The sequence below is a fragment of the Triturus cristatus genome, chromosome 1_1 (genome assembly GCF_964204655.1).
Source record: "Triturus cristatus chromosome 1_1, aTriCri1.1, whole genome shotgun sequence".
NCBI lineage: Eukaryota > Metazoa > Chordata > Amphibia > Caudata > Salamandridae > Triturus > Triturus cristatus.
The window spans coordinates 320,875,751-320,898,539 of NC_140579.1; positions in this window are offsets into that span (position 1 = coordinate 320,875,751).

Here is a 22,789-nt window from a genome sequence, read left to right on the forward strand (position 1 = left end):
TAGTGCAGACTTGTCAGGTATTGGAGTGCTTTACATGAGCATTGGTTACATCACACAAGAACACATTCATTTTGGTTGTAGACATGGGGAGACTAAGTGATTTGACCAGAATCACAGAATGTCGAGCTGAAGCAGAAACTTCAACCTGGTTCCCCAGTTGCAAAGTCTGCAGTTCTGGAAGTAACACCACATCATCTCCCCTAAGTGCAACATTTAATCAAGTGGTCAACTGGATAAAAAAACATAAAGATAACAAATAATTTAAAAGTGCTTTGTCGCTATTTGAAAACTCAGAAAATATGTCCTTATTTTAGCCTTTTAGAGCACTAACCATAATTTTGATGCCAATAAGACCCTCTCATATATGTAATTTCTAAAGGAAATGCTCTAGGTATTACAGTTTTGATTACATCAAGATGATGTCAGGCGTTCCACACTTTTGTAATAAATATAGAATGTTAGCAATCTAGTTGTTCATTAGGATACTGTTGAGAGGCAGAGGCCAGGGGCACGGACTCTGAAAATTGAAGGCAGGTAGGAGGGTGCAAAGGCAACAATTTAACCACACTGAGCAGGCAGGAAGGGCCGTGGAAGCACAAAAGACTATGGAGGGCAGTGGAAAGGGGGGCAGGGGCAACAAACCAACAATACAGGACTTGCAAGAGAGGCTGTTGGAGGCAAGATCTATTACGGGTCAAGGAAGCTAGGGGCGGTCCCCAGATCCCCGGGAGCCACCACAGAACTGAGCAGGAGAGTGAGTCAGGGACAAAAGGGGCACCTTAATTTGAGCCGGGGTGCCTAGGAACGCTTGCTCCAAAAATGAAGAAAACAGACATATGAGACATGGAATTGGAGGCAGAATACAATGGCAGTTTAATGAGAAGATGCAACTTCAAAGAAACCGCAGAATAGAGACATAAAGTACAAAATACAGAATCCAGATAATCATACAGCTGTCATGATATTCTCTGTATCTCAATTAATGTACTGACAGAGAGAGAGAGAAAACACATCTATAAATGCATCATGAGAAACAAGTTACACCAAGGAAAATGTTACCTAGGAACACTCACGTTTACTCTTAGAGCAAGCATTCCTGCAATTACAATACAAAATCTTTTAAATGCAAAAGTAAAGAGAACAATGGTTAAACATAACATGACATTTCATATAGGTAAAATAGAATAAGATACTTCAAGCAAAGCAGAGCAAGACATTTTAAGCAAAGGAAGACAAGAGCTCCCAGCTCTTGGGGAAAACCTGCACTGCCTGTTAACCTACATACAGACGGCGAGGTAGTCCGTCGATATCTGTGGGTGCTCCCTTTTTATATCATTTTGTGGGCTCCTTTGCACGCTACATCTACCTACGTATGCTACCCAAAAGCTTCGTCTGCAGATTTTACCAGACATTTCGTCATTTACCCACTTAATGCTGACAATGGACTGGGTGAAAAGGTCAGTCTCTCAGGCCAATCGCTTATCGTAAGTTCCATAGAGCAAGCAGAAAATAATGGGTATTGTACGGGAATTCAATATATTCATGTATAAAATCTCCTCAGTTCTCCTAACTTGACGCTCTGCGGTTGCCACTTCCTTAAAAGCGGGAAACCTGCCCAGGAAGCAAGTACCAGTCCAGGATGCAGCCTACTGTATGTCGACAGCTTCAGGGGGATGTTGAACTTTGATACCGAGCACGGAGCACTCGGGTAGGGTGGGGGCTACTGGTTTGGAGCAGAAGGCCTCGCAGACCTGCCTTCAGACTGCTATACACTAAAATTGCAGAGCTATGGTCAATTTAACAAAGAGGCCTACATATTGAACAGAAGGGCCTACACAGGGGTTTTATACTGGCTGAGTGGTAAGGATGTCTCAGGATAATTATATAGCAACACAGGACCCGCTGGTCAATTTAATACGGCCTACAAATGCAGCTGGCAGGGCAAGGACAAGGGTCTCATACTTCAGGTGTGGACAGAACGGGCCAGGGGCCCCCTGTGATACAAAATCTACCCTCCTTCAAGCCTGTGGCAATGTAATAGACCATTGTGGGCAGAAGGAAGAGGCAATGGTAGTACAACCATACATGCCAACAGACCCGATTCAGCCAGGAAACGTCCAATGTTTTTAAGCTCAAATGGGCTTTATTTGATCTGTCTCCTGTCTACAATATCCTCTTTTTCAATGTAACTCAAAGGGGAAAATCAATACCCCAGTTTTTTTTCAAAATCTCCCTCTTACCAAGTTCAAAATGTTCGCAAGTATGGTACATTGGATCATGGAAGGAAATGGGATAGGGACATGGACTTGGATAACAGAGGACAGGAGGGACATGGAGAGGTGCACCAAACTGACCCTGCAGGGCAGGCATCAGGGTTTGCAGCAGCACAATACACCACACGGGAGTGCAGCACAACAATCCATAGAAAGCAAGCGGGAGGGGACAGGACCATGCACATGGACAACAGAGAACAGAGGGGCAAGAGGCAATGGTAGCTAGCTGACCATAATGGACAGACAGGAGAGAAAGCTGCAGCATAACAGACCATAAAGGGCAGGAGGGACGGATCAGGGGCATTACAATGGAACAGACAAGCCAGGAGGGAGGGAGTAGGGCTGGGGGCAAGGGGGCAGGGCAGGAGCAGCAAGATAGCCATGGAGGTCAGGCAGGATGGGCACTAGAAGCAAGACACACCATGAAGAGCAACAGTGAGACTGTGATGGCATACACACAGACCATGGAGGGAAGGTGGGAGGGGCCATGGCAGCACAGAAGACCATGCATGGCAAGTGGGAGGGTTAGTGGCAGCACAATGGCTATGATGGGCAAGAAGGAGGGTGGAGGGGCATGCACAAAGGACGATGGAGGATAGAAGGGAGGGTCAGGACCTGTGCACAGACAAGAAAGTTCAGGGGAAGGGACCTCACAACAGACCACACGGGGCAGGCAGGAGGAGCAGCTGCAGCACAACAGACCAGGGAGGGCAGAAGGGTGTGGCAGTACAATGGACCATGTAGGACAGGAGGAAGAGGATAGGGGCATGGCATGTGGACAGGCAGGGTGGAGGTGACAGGGACAGGTTACAGTCATCTGACAATGCTAGGCAGGTGGGAGGGGAGTGGCAGCTCAACAGAACACTCAGAGTAGATAGGAGTGGCAGGTCCATGGGACATGGTGGGCAAAAAGGATGGAGCAGGGGCATGCACAAAGACATCGGAGGGCAGGGGGAAGGAGAATAGGGGCAGCAAGCTAAGCACAGAGTTTAAGCAGGAGGTCAATGATGGGGCATAGAATTGGGCAATGGAGGGCAGGAGGAGTGGACTGGTACATCATACTAAATTGAGGGCAGTGGCAGCACATCAGACCATGCATGGCAGGAGGGAGGAGGCTAGTCCATGGATTCACACAACAGAGGATAGGGAGGAAGGGGATGGGGCAGCAAGCTAACTGTTCAGAGAAGGCGGGTATTAGGAACTTTATTGTTTTTAAAACATTGTGTCTGTGCGAACTACTTAAAATATGAACAAGTATGCAGCATAATCTCACTTTTATTCAGGAAGAAGAGGACGTTTGTGACTGTGACTCCGGGCTCACTTGGCAGAAACACCCCCTGACCCTCCACCCCCTATCGCAAAATGTAATGCCCGTGAAAAGGGTAGGTGAACACAGTGTTATATAGAACATAGTCCTGAGAGCACGATTGAAAATGAAAACTAGATATAGTGTATGGTATAAACTATGCACCAAAAAGTGTGATATAAGATGAACCGGGCGTGAAATATAATATGCAATACATTGTGCGCAATGACAGATTCATTGGAGAGCGCGAGATAGCACAGGCACTAGCGCGTGCTATGCGATATGCGCCTTGGAGTGTAATATGCACAGGGCAGTGTTGTGTAACCTAACTAGTCTCTAAAGTTGTAATATAAAATATGTGCTGGGGAGTGTAAGGTTGCATATGCACTGTGACAAAGATATGGATCCCAGATTGTAATATGTATGGCATAGCACTGTGCGTTATAACATAGGCATCGAGAAAGGCACGTTAGATGGGGCAATATAACCCGTGCGAAGACAAGTGTGGCATGACATATTCACGGGGTGGTGTTACAGTGCACATGGGCTAGAGAGTGTCATAGCATATGCACTAGCTAGTGGAATACAACACAGAGGTGTGTGGCACACGGCAGGCAATGGTGGGTGTAACACAGCATTGGGCTCTGTCAGGAGCGCGCTGTGACTCTCAAGTGATGTTCGTCCCCTTTCCAGAGAGTAAAATAAAAAGTATTACACATCCGGCAGTGGATGTGTGTTTTATTAACCGTGAGGGGGGTTTCTTGCATAGTTTTGGTCGAATTTTTGTCGAATCCCCTTTGAATGGCTTGGTGTGCATGTGTATTAAATGTGCCCGTCAATAGCTACCCAAGTTTGTATAAATAAACGACAAGGGTGTCTACCGGGATTAGGCACGGTAGGGCATCAGACATGTCAGAGCTTCACTAGTGGTGTAAATACATTCCACGTGGATTCATTGCATGCATAGTCGCCTTTTAATGAATATCACGCAAATCGTCATGGTGATAGGTACGTACGGTTTGTCCAGCATGTCCTAGGTGTGTCTATAAATATATATTTTTTAAAAATAATAAAAAACAGTGGCCGGCCCTGGGGATTGGGGTAAAAAAAATATAATTAGGAGACTGGCCCTGGGGGATGGGGTCATCAGGGCCAATAAATTAGAATAAGAAGGGGAACCAAACAGCCCCCTTCTTAAAAAACTAAAATAAATAAAAGACTGGCATCGTGCAGGAGGCCATGCCCCCTCCGTGCAGCACTCTGCAAACGCGCCCCCAACAGGTATCTCCAGTATGCGCCAGGGAGCTGCGCTGCAGCCAGGTGTTCTGAGGCCAAGCCCCTTTTTACACCTCTCTGCAACGCAGCTCTGTGGCGCTTACTGGAGGTACCTAGTGGTCTAGTTTGACCCTAGGGACCCTTAGGATTCAAGGGGACTTATTCTCTCAACTTAGAACAGCCACAGGGCGCGTTTACACAGTGGTGAAGGGAGGGGACGGGGCCTGAGGTGACGTGTGCAAACACGCACTATGGCACGTTTTAAATTGGGGATATAATTTCCCTTCAATACTGAGGGCCCCTGGGGGCTAACTAGCCCACCAAGTGCTTCCAGTAAGCGCCATTGAGCTGCATTGCAGAGAGGTGGTCCAGGCCGTGCCACTTTTTACACCTCTCTGCAACGCAGCTCTGTGGCACTTACTGGAGGTACCTAGTGGGCTAGTTGGACCCCAGGGACCCTCAGGATTCAAATGAACTTAATCTCCCAACTAAAAATGGACACAGGGCGTGTTTACACAGTGGTGAAGGGAGGGGACGGGGCCTGAGTTAACGTGTGCAAAAACGCCCTGTGGCCTGTTTTAAGAGGTAGTTTTAATCCCCATGCCCTCTTATATACTAGGGGCTTACAGAGGAGGTCATGATAATCACAGGGGGACCCCAACGCATAATGTTCCCTAGTGTATGTAGGTGTTTTCACTGTATTCTAAGTGTCTTTTAACATAGCACTGGCTCTAGGACTGGTTAGTCAGGCTCAGTTACCACCAGTATCCGTCTGAAAAAGTTGAGGGTACAGGATGATTTTGCAACAAGGCTTCTTTCTGCTCTTCTTTTTGTTCTTTCTGCACGTTATCCTTCTTCCTGCACTTATCTTCGTATTTGAGGACTTCTGTTGCTTCTTTCTGCACTTCTTTTGTTTCTTTCTGTGCATTTTTTCTTCTTTAAAAAACCTTTGAAATTCACAGAAAAAACCATAGGTTTCAGGCACGTTATAGTTAGGAATTAGCATTTAAAAAACCTCATAAATTCACTGAAAAAACCATAGGTTTCAGGGGTGTTATAGTTAGCTGGACTTTTCACTTGTACAAAACCATTGAAATTCCCCCGTTATAGTTAGTTCAGCTAACTATAACTCGGGCGCCCGCAATGCACTGCTGATGACGTCACATATTACATCACTCATGACATGGTCAGTGACATCACTCATGACATCACTGATGACATCTCAAATGACATCACTGATGACATCACTGATGACATCATCCTTGTGATAGAGTGGCAGACCTCCTCTCACCCTAATATAACCTTTGATACACACATTCAAAAATAGAGACTAAAATTTTCAAAACAATGGACATACCAATACCAGTTACAACAACCTCTTCAGTAATTCTAAGATCCACATACACATCCACTCATTCACCAACAGTCCTATACAGTCACTCATACATGTACTCACTCATCATATGTACTCATACACCTATACATCCTGTTACACAATGCCACTCATCCATAGAGTTACTCACACACATAGTCACTCATGCTAATAAAGAATCAAACATACATTTACTTGCATATACAGTTATACACACACCACCATACTTACTTCTACGGAAACTTACACATACTTAGTCTTTTAAACAATCACTTATAGAAACACATACTTATTCATACAGGAACTCTTTCAATCTCTCACTATCACATATACTCACATATATACACCAATAGTCACATATACTAGTTTAAAACATATGTAGTTACTCATAAAGACACTACTGAGACAGTCATTCACTCACTAACACACCCATACACACACTCATCCACCCATACAGTCCTGCACACATGCTGTGTTCAACACATACAAACAGTGAGTCACTCATTCATGCACCTATGCACTACGTAATACCCCCCACCGAACCATGCAGACACTCAGACTGATACTCAAAAAACCAACTAATAACCTATATAGACACCCATGTAGCTACTCACCAACCCATGCAGCCACTTATACACAAAGTGAGAGACTGATACAGATATTTACATATTTAAACATTACTCACTAAGCCATGTATTCACTATGATACACTTAATCAGTCAGTTACACAATCAATTTTTCAAAAACAAATCATCCATTTAGACACTTATATACCCATTTATTCTTCCATCGACCTTGAGATATACATATATAAAACATATTTAATTTTCAGAAAAACACACATTCACTGGATGATGTCATCAGTGATGTCATCAGTGATGTCATTTGAGATGTCATCAGTGATGTCATGAGTGATGTCACTGACCATGTCATGAGTGATGTAATATGTGACGTCATCAGCAGTGCATTGCGGGCGCCCGAGTTATAGTTAGCTGAACTAACTATAACGGGGGAATTTCAATGGTTTTGTACAAGTGAAAAGTCCAGCTAACTATAACACCCCTGAAACCTATGGTTTTTTCAGTGAATTTATGAGGTTTTTTAAATGCTAATTCCTAACTATAACGTGCCTGAAACCTATGGTTTTTTCTGTGAATATATATATATATATTACCTACTGGCGGTCGCCAGTAGGTAGTTATAGTTAGGACCCCTTTTCCATAGGAAATCCGCAACATTCTATTTTGAATAACTTTGGCGCCGGTCGACGAATCCTCGTGAATTTCTCAAAATAGGTGGGGCGCTACACTCCGCTCCTACCCTGAAAGTCTCGGGGGGATTCGTCAAGCGGGGGCTGAGATAAAAGGGGGGTCTCAAAACGCGTTTTTCCCATGCATTTTTCCATAGGACCTTTAGACAGGGCTACAGCCCGAACGGCTGAACAGAATTACTAGAAATTTGGCAGAGAGGTAGTCCCTAGGTCAAGGAAGTGCCTTTTGTAGGTTTGGTGTAAATCTGTTCAGTAGATTCTGAGAAAATAGCCTTTAAATCAATATATATATCTGAGCCAGCTTACGGTACGCTTACCGTAAGCTTACCGTACGTGTACGGTGGCGTGCGCGAGCGCGATTCTGATTGGTTGTTAGATCTTAGTAAACATTCGAATCGGCCGAAACCAGGAAGCGACGGCCGCCATTTTGTGTGTTTCACTCAGAAAAAAAAGAGTAAAAACAAGAAAAGGGGGCAAGGAGGAGAGTTACAGACCCCCTTACATTTGTGAGGGGGTCAAAGAAGGACAGAAAAGTACAAAGAAAACATTTATTGATTTTTAAAAAAATCACGGGGTACGCGTACGGTAAGCTTACGGTAAGCGTACGGAAGAAAAAAAAAATAAAAAAAGAAATGAAATGCAGATTTAAGAGTTTAGATATTAGGGGGCTCTAAAAAGAGCCGTTGTGTTTATGAAGTGATTTTTTAAGTGGTACCTACAAGTAAGTACCGATGCAGAGTCTAAGGTTCAAGAGGAAGACTCTGTTCCCTTCATCATTGAAGTGCACACCATCTCCTCTATAAATGTCTTGCATGTCATAACGCAAGTTGTTGTGGTAAATGGCACCCATACCATAGTCACGGAGGAAAGCAGAAACAGATTTGTTGACGTGCTTCCTTGCTTTGTCAATTTGCGGACAGAAATGATTGGACCAGTTCCATTTTTGCCTTTGGCATATGTTGGAAAACACAAAGGCAGTTTTAGGGAAAAGAGAAAACAGTTGTGCAAAGGTGTCCTTCATAAGCATTTCCAGACCTACCCCAGTCAAAGTGCCTAGGTCATTGCCACCACAGTGCACTATTATGAGGTCAGGGTGTTGGATTTGCATGAAGGATTTCACCAATGGCATCAATTGGTGCCACTTTAACCCTCTCTGACCAATCCATTTAATGTCTACATTTGGCAAAGCAAGGTCTCTCACCATACCTGTTTTCTCTGCAAACTTTTCACTCCAGAAGACATAGCTGTGCCCTACAATCCACACTGTGAACATCTTCAAAGGAGATCTGGATGCACTCAGGAGGTGTAATTCGGTAGAATGGGAAAAAGAAATGAAAAACAGTTTGGAAATGGAGGCATACATTTTTTTTTTTTTTTAAAAAGAACTGATTGGCTGTTTCATACCATTCTACACTAAAAACTAGTCTGTATGTGTACATTGATAGAAGCATGTTTTGTATTGGTACAGAAAAATGTGTTACCATAGAACAGTACTATGGATTTGCTGTAAGGTTTGAAAAGTCAAGCACTCTTGCTCTGTGGAATTGAAACATTGTTTGGCGAACTTCTGACCTAACTCCACACAGCAGTGTTCCATGAGGTGTTGCTATGGTAGCAGGCAGAAGTCAAGTTGGGGGAAGGGTACTTTAAGAAAAGGGTTGGTTTTCAACCAATAGAAATGTGTGATTACATTTGAAAAAAAGGGGGAAGCACTGAGATTTGAAACTTACATGTATATGTGTGGAAAAATAGAGGGAAACTTTGCCATTTTCTGGTTCTGCTGAGAGGAGAGAGGTGTAGAGAACAGAGATCCTGGCTCTGATAATCTGCTGTTTGAGTGCCACATTTCTTTCACAACTAACTAATTTTAAAGGTGAGTTATGAGTTTGAGAGGGGATGTATATGGTAAATTAAGAAATGAATAATAGAATTGGAATTCCTTTTGTAGAAGTTGTGTTTATTATTTTCTGTTTTGGGAGAAATTTAAATGTGAGGAACATGTAAAATAATATGGACTATTTTTTCATGATAAATTAAGGTGTACTGGTAAAAATAAGGAATACTTTAAGGGTTTGAGGTTGCAGTCAGTAATGCAAATACATTCAGCATCACTAAGGCTGGTTGCCCTTGCTGGAGTGTAGGCAGTCACCGAGGATACACATGGTGGTGGTCTGAAAAAGCAGTTTGGACATGGGCTTTTTAAAAAAATCTAAAAAGTGGATTCATAATGTGTCAGTCTGTAAAAGTGATTTTCACTTGCCAAAAAAAAAGAGCAGTAAGTGTGCATTTAAATTGGCAAAGAAATTTTGTTTTGTGACTAATGTGAAAACATGACTCTGTGTGCAAATAGGAATTACAGGCAGAGATTTATTGCGTTTTGCTCTGGTGATTTCACAGTTGCATTAGTAGGAAAAAGGGGGAGCGATTTTTTGGTGCAGAAGCAGACTCTTAGCACACACCCAGCTCCTTTCCATGTATAATCATGCACAGTATTTAGAAGCGAGTGGGGTTTTGAGGTTTCAGTCTGTAATGCAAATACATTCAGCATCACTAAGGCTGGTTGCCCTTGCTGGAGTGTAGGCAGTCACCGAGGATACACATGGTGGTGGTCTGAAAAAGCAGTCTGGACATGTGCAATTAAAAAAATCTAAAAAGGGGATTCATAATGTGTCAGTCTGTAAAAGTGATTTTCACTTGCCAAAAAAAAAGAGCAGTAAGTGTGCATTTAAATTGGCAAAGAAATTTCGTTTTGGGACTAATGTGAAAACATGACTCTGTGTGCAAATAGGAATTACAGGCAGAGATTTATTGCGTTTTGCTCTGGTGATTTCACAGTTGCATTAGTAGGAAAAAGGGGGAGCGATTTTTTGGGGGAAGAAGCAGACTCTTAGCACACACCCAGCTCCTTTCTATGTATAATCATGCACAGTATTTAGAAGCGAGTGGGGTTTTGAGGTTTCAGTCTGTAATGCAAATACATTCAGCATCACTAAGGCTGGTTGCCTTTGTTGGAGTGAAGGCAGTCACCGAGGATACACATGGTGGTGGTCTGAAAAAGCAGTCTGGACATGGGCTTTTTTAAAAAAATCTGAAAAGTGGTTTCATAATGTGTCAGTCTCTAAAAGTGATTTTCACTTGCCAAAAAAAAGAGCAGTAAGTGTGCATTTAAATTGGCAAAGAAATTTCGTTTTGGGACTAATGTGAAAACATGACTCTGTGTGCAAATAGGAATTACAGGCAGAGATTTATTGCGTTTTGCTCTGGTGATTTCACAGTTGCATTAGTAGGTAAAAGGGGGAGCGATTTTTTGGGGGAAGAAGCAGACTCTTAGCACACACCCAGCTGCTTACCATGTGGAATCATGCACAGTATTTAGAAGCGAGTGGGGTTTTGAGGTTTCAGTCTGTAATGCAAATACATTCAGCATCACTAAGGCTGGTTGCCCTTGCTAGAGTGTAGGCAGTCACCGAGGATACACATGGTGGTGGTCTGAAAAAGCAGTCTGGACATGGGCTTTTTAAAAAAATCTAAAAAGTGGATTCATAATGTGTCAGTCTGTAAAAGTGATTTTCACTTGCCAAAAAAAAAGAGCAGTAAGTGTGCATTCAAATTGGCAAAGAAATTTCGTTTTGTGACTAATGTGAAAACATGACTCTGTGTGCAAATAGGAATTACAGGCAGAGATTTATTGCGTTTTGCTCTGGTGATTTCACAGTTGCATTAGTAGGAAAAAGGGGGAGCGATTTTTTGGGGGAAGAAGCAGACTCTTAGCACACACCCAGCTGCTTACCATGTGGAATCATGCACAGTATTTAGAAGCGAGTGGGGTTTTGAGGTTTCAGTCTGTAATGCAAATACATTCAGCATCACTAAGGCTGGTTGCCCTTGCTGGAGTGTAGGCAGTCACCGAGGATACACATGGTGGTGGTCTGAAAAAGCAGTCTGGACATGGGCTTTTTAAAAAAACTGAAAAGTGGTTTCATAATGTGTCAGTCTGTAAAAGTGATTTTCACTTGCCAAAAAAAAAGAGCAGTAAGTGTGCATTCAAATTGGCAAAGAAACTTCGTTTTGTGACTAATGTGAAAACATGACTCTGTGTGCAAATAGGATTTACAGGCAGAGATTTATTGCGTTTTGCTCTGGTGATTTCACAGTTGCATTAGTAGGAAAAAGGGGGAGCGATTTTTTGGGGGAAGAAGCAGACTCTTAGCACACACCCAGCTCCTTTCTATGTATTATCATGCACAGTATTTACAAGCGAGTGGGGTTTTCAGGTTTCAGTCTGTAATGCAAATACATTCAGCATCACTAAGGCTGGTTGCCCTTGCTGGAGTGAAGGCAGTCACCGAGGATACACATGGTGGTGGTCTGAAAAAGCAGTCTGGACATGGGCTTTTTAAAAAAAATCTGAAAAGTGGTTTCATAATGTGTCAGTCTGTAAAAGTGATTTTCACTTGCCAAAAAAAAAGAGCAGTAAGTGTGCATTTAAATTGGCAAAGAAATTTCGTTTTGGGACTAATGTGAAAACATGACTCTGTGTGCAAATAGGAATTACAGGCAGAGATTTATTGCGTTTTGCTCTGGTGATTTCACAGTTGCATTAGTAGGAAAAAGGGGGAGCGATTTTTGGGGGGAAGAAGCAGACTCTTAGCACACACCCAGCTGCTTACCATGTGGAATTATGCACAGTATTTAGAAGCGAGTGGGGTTTTGAGGTTTCAGTCTGTAATGCAAATACATTCAGCATCACTAAGGCTGGTTGCCCTTGCTGGAGTGTAGGCAGTCACCGAGGATACACATGGTGGTGGTCTGAAAAAGCAGTCTGGACATGGGCTTTTTTAAAAAAATCTGAAAAGTGGTTTCATAATGTGTCAGTCTGTAAAAGTGATTTTCACTTGCCCAAAAAAAAGAGCAGTAAGTGTGCTTTCAAAATGGCAAAGAAATTTCGTTTTGGGACTAATGTGAAAACATGACTCTGTGTGGAAATAGGAATTACAGGCAGAGATTTATTGCGTTTTGCTCTGGTGATTTCACAGTTGCATTAGTAGGAAAAAGGGGGAGCGATTTTTTGGGGGAAGAAGCAGACTCTTAGCACACACCCAGCTCCTTTCCATGTATAATCATGCACAGTATTTAGAAGCGAGTGGGGTTTTGAGGTTTCAGTCTGTAATGCAAATACATTCAGCATCACTAAGGCTGGTTGCCCTTGCTGGAGTGTAGGCAGTCACCGAGGATACACATGGTGGTGGTCTGAAAAAGCAGTCTGGACATGGGCTTTTTATAAAAACTGAAAAGTGGTTTCATAATGTGTCAGTCTGTAAAAGTGATTTTAACTTGCCAAAAAAAAGAGCAGTAAGTGTGCATTCAAATTGGCAAAGAAATTACATTTTGTGACTATTGTGAAAAGAAATGTAGTAATATATTTAAATAAAATAAAGGAATTTTTTTTTAGTTTTTTTCAGGTATTGCTGAAGAGCAGTGGACAAAATTTAAGATGCCTACAAAATCCAGAGTTCAAAAAACGCACAAAAAAAACCTATATTTGAAGACAACTAGAGGACCAAAGTTAGTAGAAGATGCTCATGTTGGGAAAAAGAAAAAATCTTCTGGTAAGCAGAAAAAACTATTTCTAAAAAATATATTCAAAAGAATGAAAAATGTACAAAATGTCTGTACTCGAAAGGATGTTTTGAACAAAAAAGGAGAGGAAAAAATTGACAATTTAGTTAATGCAAATATACCTTCAGCAACTGAAAAGATTTATATAAATAGAAAAACAGCGTTTAAAGAGATACGTCGAAAAATGTTTCAGAGTAGAGTTATGTCCAATTTGATGAAGGATGTGAAGAAATATAAGAAAAAGACAAAGTTTTATAAAATAAAAAAAGAAATAGAAGCCATTGCAGCAAAGGCATTAGAATTAAAAAGGAAACTATTCATTTTAATTTTGAATAGGATGCGTACATTAGACAAAATGGTTAATGTACTGAAATCACATAGCAAAAGGAAAAGAGTAGTGAACAGAACAAACTTTTGTAAAGTGTTTTTAGGAAAGTGGATGCATAGTTCAAGTAGTGAACCTTTTTTTAATGAAGAGAGCTATTTTCAAAGTAATAGTTTGCTGCATGCAGTTGACACCAGAGGTCGTTCTTACGAAGTAAAAAATGGTTGCATAATGGAGAAGGAGATAATGGTTCCAAGAGATGAGGTACAAGTGATGTCAGATGAGGCTATGGGGAGACGTCCTAAAGCCCCAGTGTACACTTGGAATTGTAGTAGTATTTGCACTGTGCGTCAGGAATCTATTGACAAATTTCGAGAGTTTCTAAGAGAATATAGTAAAAAAAAGTATAAAACAGAAGATTAAGGTGCTTCAAAGTCTGGATCCATGCAGAGTGAGAGAGAATACTGGTTTGCAGGGTCATTCTCTGGCTTGTCTATCTAGAAAAGTGTGCAATAGTGTTTTCCATCATTTTAGGATGCTGGCTTTTCATCATACTGAAATGAGAAAGTTTGTGAGACGGTTGTATTTTGCCAAAAGTCCAGCAATAAAGTTAAATGAATTGAATAGGGCTCTGTTCCGAGGAACGGTATCAGATGTAGAGAAGGTTGTTGATGAAATTCAGTTTTGTTACTTTGGTCCTGAACAAAACAGTGCAGAGAAGGACACAGTAAATGAGGAAGAAGTGGAAGAGAATGTAGAACCCTCTGTAAGTAACACATTTAATGATCACATAACAAAATTTGCAATAGTCTCTAATGAAAGACCAAATTTTACTTGTATTTGTTGCCGCAGAACTCATTATAGAAAACAAACTAGGAATGTTGATCTCTACAGAAAGAGTGAAAATGAAGATAATTATAAGTGGAAGGATTTTGCCACATATATATTTCTAGAAAAGTGTTTTGATTTGGGTGAAGATCAGCGTATTTGTAAATACTGTTACAACAAGTTAGAGGAAAATAGAATGCCGACCAGAGCTGTACATAATAATTTAGAATTGGATGCTATTCCTGCTGAACTTTCTGAATTACATACATATGAGTCTATACTCATTCAATGTGTTCATCCGTTCCAGACCATAGTACGTATGGAGCCCAAAACTGGTAAATTACCTCCTTCTGATTTACTGAGAGGTTTAAAAGGAAGAGTGGTGTATTTGCCCTTGGATTTGAAAAAAAATATGGAAACTATTGATGCGGATACTTTGGAAACTGAACCATTAGTTATTCTGGTTAATGGTGTACCTACAAAGAATAAGAAGATTTGGCAGGAGCTGGTAGATGTGCGGAAAGTACAAAGAGCAAATTTGTATTTGAAAAGGAATAACAAATGGTATGAATCAATTTATATAGAAGAAGAAGAAGAAGAAGAAGAAGATTTACAAGAAGACACAGAAACACCAACTGGACAAATTGAAAAAGTGGACAAGTCAAAGGAAGAAGAAATTTATGAACATTTTAGCATACATCCTCTTCATTCAAAAGAAGTTATGGGAGATAATATTGATCTCTTTCAGATGAAGAAAGCAAAAGGAACTCCCGTGAGTGTATGGGAGGAGAGCTTGGAAGTTCGATGTTTTCCCCAGCTGTTTCCTAAAGGAAAAGGAGGACGATACGATGAACGTCCAGAACAGATTCCAGCTTCTGAGTATCGGACTACAAGACTATATGCTGAAGATCCCAGATTTCGACAAAGTATTCCTTATTTGTTCCATCTTTTATTTGAAAGCGACTTGTCTGCACTGTCTTATGCAGTAAATCACATTTTAAAAAGTGGAGTACATTTACAAAATGTGTCTGCTAAGGATTTTATGGAGAAAGTGCAGCACCGAGATGATCATTTGGAAACACAACTGATCAATCTGATGGCTTGTCAGCGTGGGACAAATGAATATTGGTACCGACGCCATGGTGAATTAAAATGCATGTTACGGAATTTAGGAACACCAACATGGTTCGTTACCCTAAGCTGTGCGGAGTACGCTTGGGATGATTTACTGGATTTTCTACGAGAGGCAAATTCAAACATTAAAAACATCGAATACAAGACAGCAGGAGAACTGTGCTCATTGGATCCGGTTAATGTTTGCAGATACTTCAATCATAGATTTGAGGCTATGATGTCCTTCATCTGCAATAAAAAAAATCCACCTCTAGGAGAAGTAGTGGATTTCTTTTGGAGAAAAGAGTACCAGGCAAGAGGTGCTCCTCATATTCATATGCTGTTGTGGATCAAGGATGCCCCAAAGTTTGGAACAGATACTGATGAAGCAGTTTTATCTTTCATTGAAGAATATGCAACATGTGCTATACCAAAAAGCACAGAAGAGAAAAAGTTGAAGGAGCAAGTTTTACGTTTCCAAAGTCATCGGTGTGGAAAATACTGTCGACGGAAATACAAGAGCAAAGATAAATACTACACTAAATGTCGATTTGGATTTCCTAGACCTGTTCTTTCAAATGGAAGAGTCAACAGTTTTATGTCAGCTGTGAGACATACTATCACAAGAAAATCACCTAAGAATACCTACAACCTAAAAAGAAAAGAAGAATCAAAAAATATAAATGACTACAACCCAGTCATTTTATCCATGTGGAACGCTAACATGGATATACAGTATGTAGCTGACAATTCCATTGCTGTTGCTCGATATGTAACGTCTTACATTACGAAATCAGAAAAAACAGAATTGAAGGAAATGTGGGAAGAGATTTCTCACGAGAAGACTGTCAGTAAGAAGCTGTACAGTTTCAGTTTGAAGATGTTATCGCATCGAGAAATTGGATCCTACGAATGTTCAGATAGGTTATCTTCTGCAAGTCTCTACTCGAAGTCAAGAAGAATAATTTGGGCAACTTTAGGCCTTGCAGCAATGAGAAATCGGGTACTGAAATCTGTTGGAGAAATTGAATATTTGGCCGAGAATGACCCAGAAAGTACAGATATTTTGAAATCAAACATGTTGGACACATATTATCCCAAGAGAAGTCAACATCTGGAGAACATGTGTCTCTATGAAGTGCTGCAGAACTACATTTATTCACGGAAAGCCACAGAAGACATCAACAATGGAAAATATAAAGTCGTTGGTGAGGAAGGATGTTTGGTGAAGCAAACAAAAGGAAGTTTGATAAATCACAGGAAGCTGAGTTGCGACACTACTGACAAGAAGGAATTTTACTACTTGGCTCTTTTACAGTTGTTTAAACCATGGCGTACAGAGGATGAACTACTGGGAGAATTTCAAAGCTATGAAGATTCTTTTAATGCTTGCAAAGACAGCATACAATGCAGTACATTCTCAAGTTATCTGCAAATGTTAAATGAAGAAATTGAACAGGAAACTACAATTGCAGCAGAAATAGCTAGAGACAGTTCTCAGGACAGCCAAAGTTCAGGAACACTCAGTCAAGATCCCCTAGGACAACCAATCGTTGAAAATGAAGCATCAATAGCCATGAATGAAGTGGAAACGGCTATGAATCAAGCTCAAGAAGAATTTATAGACTTAGAAAATTTGGAAAGACAACTGAATCAAGAGCAGCAACAAATTTATGAAGAGATCAGAAACAAAATTGATCACGGATTTCTACATAAAAAAAAGAGTGCTCATGCACATCATTTCATCCAATCAGGATGTATGTAAGCGGACAAGCTGGAACTGGAAAAAGTTTCCTTATAAAAGTCATCAGAAGCTACCTACAGCAAAAAACAGATTCTACTTTGTCTTGTGTGGTTACTGCTCCAACTGGGTTAGCAGCATATAACATAAAAGGAATCACTTTACATCGTTTGCTAATGTTACCAGTGGAGCATGAGAACAAAATACAATACAACAAGCTAACTGGAGAAGCATCCTTGGAAGTTTCAAGAGTATTGAAGAAGATGCAAGTTCTCATTATTGATGAGGTGAGCATGGTATCAAACTTAATGCTTGCCTTTGTGCATTTAAGAATGCAGCAAATTTTGAAGACAGACTATGACATGTTATTTGGTGGAAAACACGTCATAGTTTTTGGAGATCTTTTGCAACTTACTCCAGTTAAAGGACAACCAGTGTTTAATACTGTCACACATGAAGACACGAAGAAGTCATTGGGAAGCATCGGAAATACAAATATTTGGTCCTTCTTTGAGTACAAGGAACTTACTACTAATATGAGGCAAGCAAGCGATGAAGAATATGGAAGTATTCTGAAAGATATCAGAATTGGACTACTCACAGAAGTTGGCAAAAAAGCATTACAGAGTCGGCTGCTACATAATTTATTTCCAAAGGAAGAAATAGTTGCAGAGAAAATATACAAGAACATTGCAGAAAACAAAAGTGTCATCTGCTTAATGCCAACTCTACGTGAATGCTCAATATTTAATGAGGAGCTTTTGAAATTGGAAAAAGAAGAGATCAGGAAATTGGAAGCAGTGGACAAAATTGAGGATGGAAGAATTACTGTCACAGTAACAGGCAAACTGAAAAATAAATTGGATTCACTAGAGAAGAACATCTCCAAAACAGCTGGATTAGAAAAAAATCTATATGTTTGCATGAACTGTAGAGTATTTTTAAGAAGAAATTTGGATGTTGAAAAAGGTTTAGTTAATGGAGCTATGGGAAGAGTTGTGGGTTTTATTAATTATCAGAAAAAAGATGGAATTGAATGTTTAAAAAGAAAATTTGATCAGATAGAAGAAGTTAAAGATATTTGTCGTTGTACAGTTCGTTTCATGCTTGTGAAAGACTTATATGTACGTAGGAAGCAGTTTCCGTTTTCTCTAGCATATGCTGTAACTATTCACAAGTCTCAAGGATTGACTGTAGATTGTGCATTTGTGAACATTGGTTCAACTGTGTTCAAAGAAGGTATGGCATATGTTGCTTTGTCACGAGTGAAAACATTATCAGGTTTATTCATGATAGACTTTGATGATTCAAAAGTTAGTGCTGATACAAACTGTGTAAAGGAGTATAATAGATTAAGAAGAAGCTATGCTCCTCATTTAGGTCAGTATCCTGTGTTGGAGAAACGTGTAGTTTCTCGTAAAAGAAAAAATGAGAATATCTGTAATGAAGATGTAGAGAAGAGGAAAAAAAAGAGGAGTGATGTAATTGCAAGCAAAAAGAAAAAGGAAAATGAAGAACAGGTTGTAGGATGTCATTTTGAAAATAGCTCTACGCAAATGTAGTGCTGAATGTTGCATTTTATCTGGAAAGTTTGCAAGAGCAGATAATAGTAAATCAGGGAAAAAGATTCTGTTCTGAGCTGAGTCTCCTTTTTCAAAAGCTGAGTAAAGATAAAACTCAAATAGAAAGTGCTACTGAAATTAGAAAACTTTTAGATATATGTTCAGGACGAACACAGTTTTCTCAAAATGAACAGCAAGATGCACACGAATTTTTGATGTATTTTCTTCAAGTACTGGAAGTAGAAGAAGTTGCAATTGATATTTTATTTGGTCTCTCTTATAAATGGGAACATAGTTGTAAAAACTGTTATAATATATGTGGCTCTAATGTTGATAATGAAAGGTTTATTTATTTGACATTGCCAGAGAGTAAAACAGTCACTTTTGCAAAATTAGTTAAAGATGCTAATCATAGCATGAAATGCGGTGAGTGTAAATCTGACATGTTTTTAACATTAATTTTAAAGGAATACGGACAGTATGTAATTTTAATGATGCAACGATGTAGAGCTGATGGTTCAAAATTGGATACTTTAATAAAGAAGTTTACAGGACAGCAATTATCAATTTCAGGAAAAACTTTTGTAACTGTTGCAATAATTTTCCATGATGGACCTACTGTTACTTCTGGACATTACACAGTTTATCTTAAATGTGAAAAAGGCTGGACACTGTGTAATGATTCCCAATTGATTTTCAAACAACGTTTGCCTTTTGATTTAGCAAATTCCTATCTAATCTTCCTGAAACCTAAATTTTAGAGAGACTTGGCAAGATCTGGACAAAATAATTTTACCATTTTACTGGATTACCATTGGAATTTTCTAAAAAAAAGATTTTTTTAATTATCATTTGGCCTAATGGAAAGATAACCAATTGTAATGTGGACTTTTTTAATTTTTAATGAAACTTTCAAAAACCAATAATTTAGAGCTAATCGGTAACATCTGCACAATTTAAATTTTGGAATGTTATTGGAGTGCCATTGGAAATTTTTTCAAAAAAGATTTTAAAAATTACTATTTGGCCATGCGGAAAAGTAACCAATTCTATTGTGGACTTAATAAATTATTAAAAAAATTTTCGTGAACCAAAATGTTACAGAGAATCGGTGAGATCTGGACAAATTAAACGTTAGAATTTTATTGGATTACCATTGGAAATTTAATCCCCAAAAAATTTTAAAATTACTATTTGGCCTAAAGGAAATGGAATCAGATGTATTGTGGAGTTATTTGAGATATAATATTGTGATTATACTTCTGAAACAAAAATATCAGACGGTATTTTAAAGAAATAAGTATTGTTTTTGATGATATTTTTTTAGAATATTATGCATTTCTGTAATGTTAAGTTTGAGTGAGAAGAGATTCTGGGCTTTTTTAATACAATCTTTGAGATTGTTATTTTTTTTTTGCCCGCTGTTAAATGATGAATGCAATTGCTTTCACAATTTAAAGTGAAATGCAATATATTCTGAAAACAGCAAAAATAAGGCAAAAATATTTTTTAGTAAATATGTAAATACGTGTACTGTATTTTAAAATGTTTAAAAAATATTATTACTTTTTTCTTTTTTTTCAGATTGATATAGAAAATTTTCGAAAACTAGAACCATTTTTAAAGCAATTTTTTTTAAAAAAAACAAATGAATAAATATTTTTTTGAGTGGGTATGGTAAGTCAATAATAATAATTGTAGTGTTTCAAAGTCCTTGTAATGTGATTATTGATTTTTAGGGTTTTTAAAAAAAAAAATTACGTGCACCGTACGCGTACGGTAAAAAAAAAAAAGTTTTTTAAAAAATATATAAAAAAAAGATGAAAGATAAGGTTGGCTCTTAAAAGAGCCGTTGTGTTCATGCAGGGAGAGAGGAAAGAAAGAATGGGAAAATTAGTCTCTGTGATCTATTTTGAGGTTCACTAGGGAAACACTGGTCTCCCTATGACAAATTAGATCATGACAAGAGGCACATCGAATATCAACCCTCAGAAATCGAGGGTTAATTGCCAGAGGGCCAGCAAAAGGAGATGCTCCCCCCACAGATGAAGGGCTCACCTGACCTGCAGAAGAAGGAGTCAGCCCTGCAGATGATGGTCCAGGCTGAGCTGCTGTGGATGTGCTTGGTTGACTTTCTGAAGGGTTACCTCCAAAAAGTCGAGCATGTGTCCTTTTGTGTACATCCCTGAGGTGCCTCATCATGGTATGATTCTCAAAGGAATACTTCCTGTCAGGATTACCTCTTGAAAGTACACGCTGACACAGCTTGCAAGTCACTAAGGGTGCATTTACCTTTAGCTGGCCTTCAGGAAAAGTAAAATAATCCCATACATAAGAGGTCTTTTGTTTCCTCGCTCTCTGCCTCAAGGTAGTGCTGCTAGTGCTAGCCTCACTCTCAGAAGAGCTCTGCTGTTCTGCCATCGTATCACAAAGACAACCCAGCTCCTTCTCCTAAGGGATCACAAGCAGAAATGAGGGGAATGGGTGTGGTGTAGGAGAGTTCTAGAACTGAAAGTAGTTTCAACCAATCAAAAGTTGTGTTTCATGATCACATGACCTACCGTACGCTTACGGTACGCTTACGGTACGCTTACGGTACGCTTACGGCAAAAGTGCGCATGCGCGTTAAAAAAGACACGCGCATGCGCGCATGCGCATAACAGTCACTACCCGACACTTCCGCGTAACGTGCGCGTGTAGCGTACACGCGTACGCGTCCCACGCGGAGTACGCGCGGCTACGCAAATTGCGTAACTATACGCAAACAGCGTAGATAAATTGCGGGCGTTGCGTAAACCGTACGCTTACCGTAAGCTTACGGTACGCGTACTAAAAAAAAAAGGAAAAAATGTACTGGAAAAAATTATAACATGTTTATTTTATGAAATATATTTAAAAAAACATATTAAAGAATTTTAAAAATTTAATCATAGTCTTTTTAAAAGGTTAGAACATTAAATTAAAAATATGTTTAAAAAAATAGAAGAAAAAAAAAAATTAGCATTTAAAAAACCTTGCAAATTCACTGAAAAAACCATGGGTTTCACACACGTTATAGTTAGGAATTAGCATTTAAAAAACCTTGCTAATTCAATGAAAAAACCATAGGTTTCACACACGTTATAGTTAGGAATTAGCATTTAAAAAACCTTAGAAATTGAATGAAAAAACCAAAGGTTTCACACACGTTATAGTTAGCTGGACATTTTACTCGTAAAAAACCATTGAAATTCCCCCGTTATAGTTAGTTAAGCTAACTATAACTCGCGCGCCCGCAATGCACTGCTGATGACGTCACATATTACATCACTCATGACATGGTCAGTGACATCACTCATGACATCACTGATGACATCTCAAATGACATCACTGATGACATCACTGATGACATCATCCTTGTGATAGAGTGGCAGACCTCCTCTCACCCTAATAAAACCTTTGATACACACATTCATAAATAGAGACTAAACTTTTCAAAACAATGGACATACCAATACCAGTTACAACAACCTCTTCAGTAATTCTAAGATCCACATACACATCCACTCATTCACCAACAGTCCTATACAGTCACTCATACATGTACTCACTCATCATATGTACTCATACACCTATACATCCTGTTACACAATGCCACTCATCCGTAGAGTTACTCACACACATAGTCACTCATGCTAATAAAGAATCAAACATCCATTTACTTGCATATACAGTCATACACACACCACCACACTTACTTCTACGGAAACTTGCACATACTTAGTCTTTTAAACAATCACTTATAGAAACACATACTTATTCACACAGGAACTCTTTCAATCTCTCACTCTCACATGTACTCACTTATATACACCAATAGTCACATATACTAGTTAAAAACATATGTAGTTACTCATAAAGACACTGTAGAGACAGTCATTCATTCACTAACACACCCATACACACACTCATCCACCCATGCAGTCCTGCACACATACTATCTTCAACACATACAAACAGTGAGTCACTCATTCATGCTCCTATGCACTACGTAATACCCCCCATCGAACCATACAGACATCAGACACTTATACTGATACTCAAAAAACCAACTAATAACCTATAT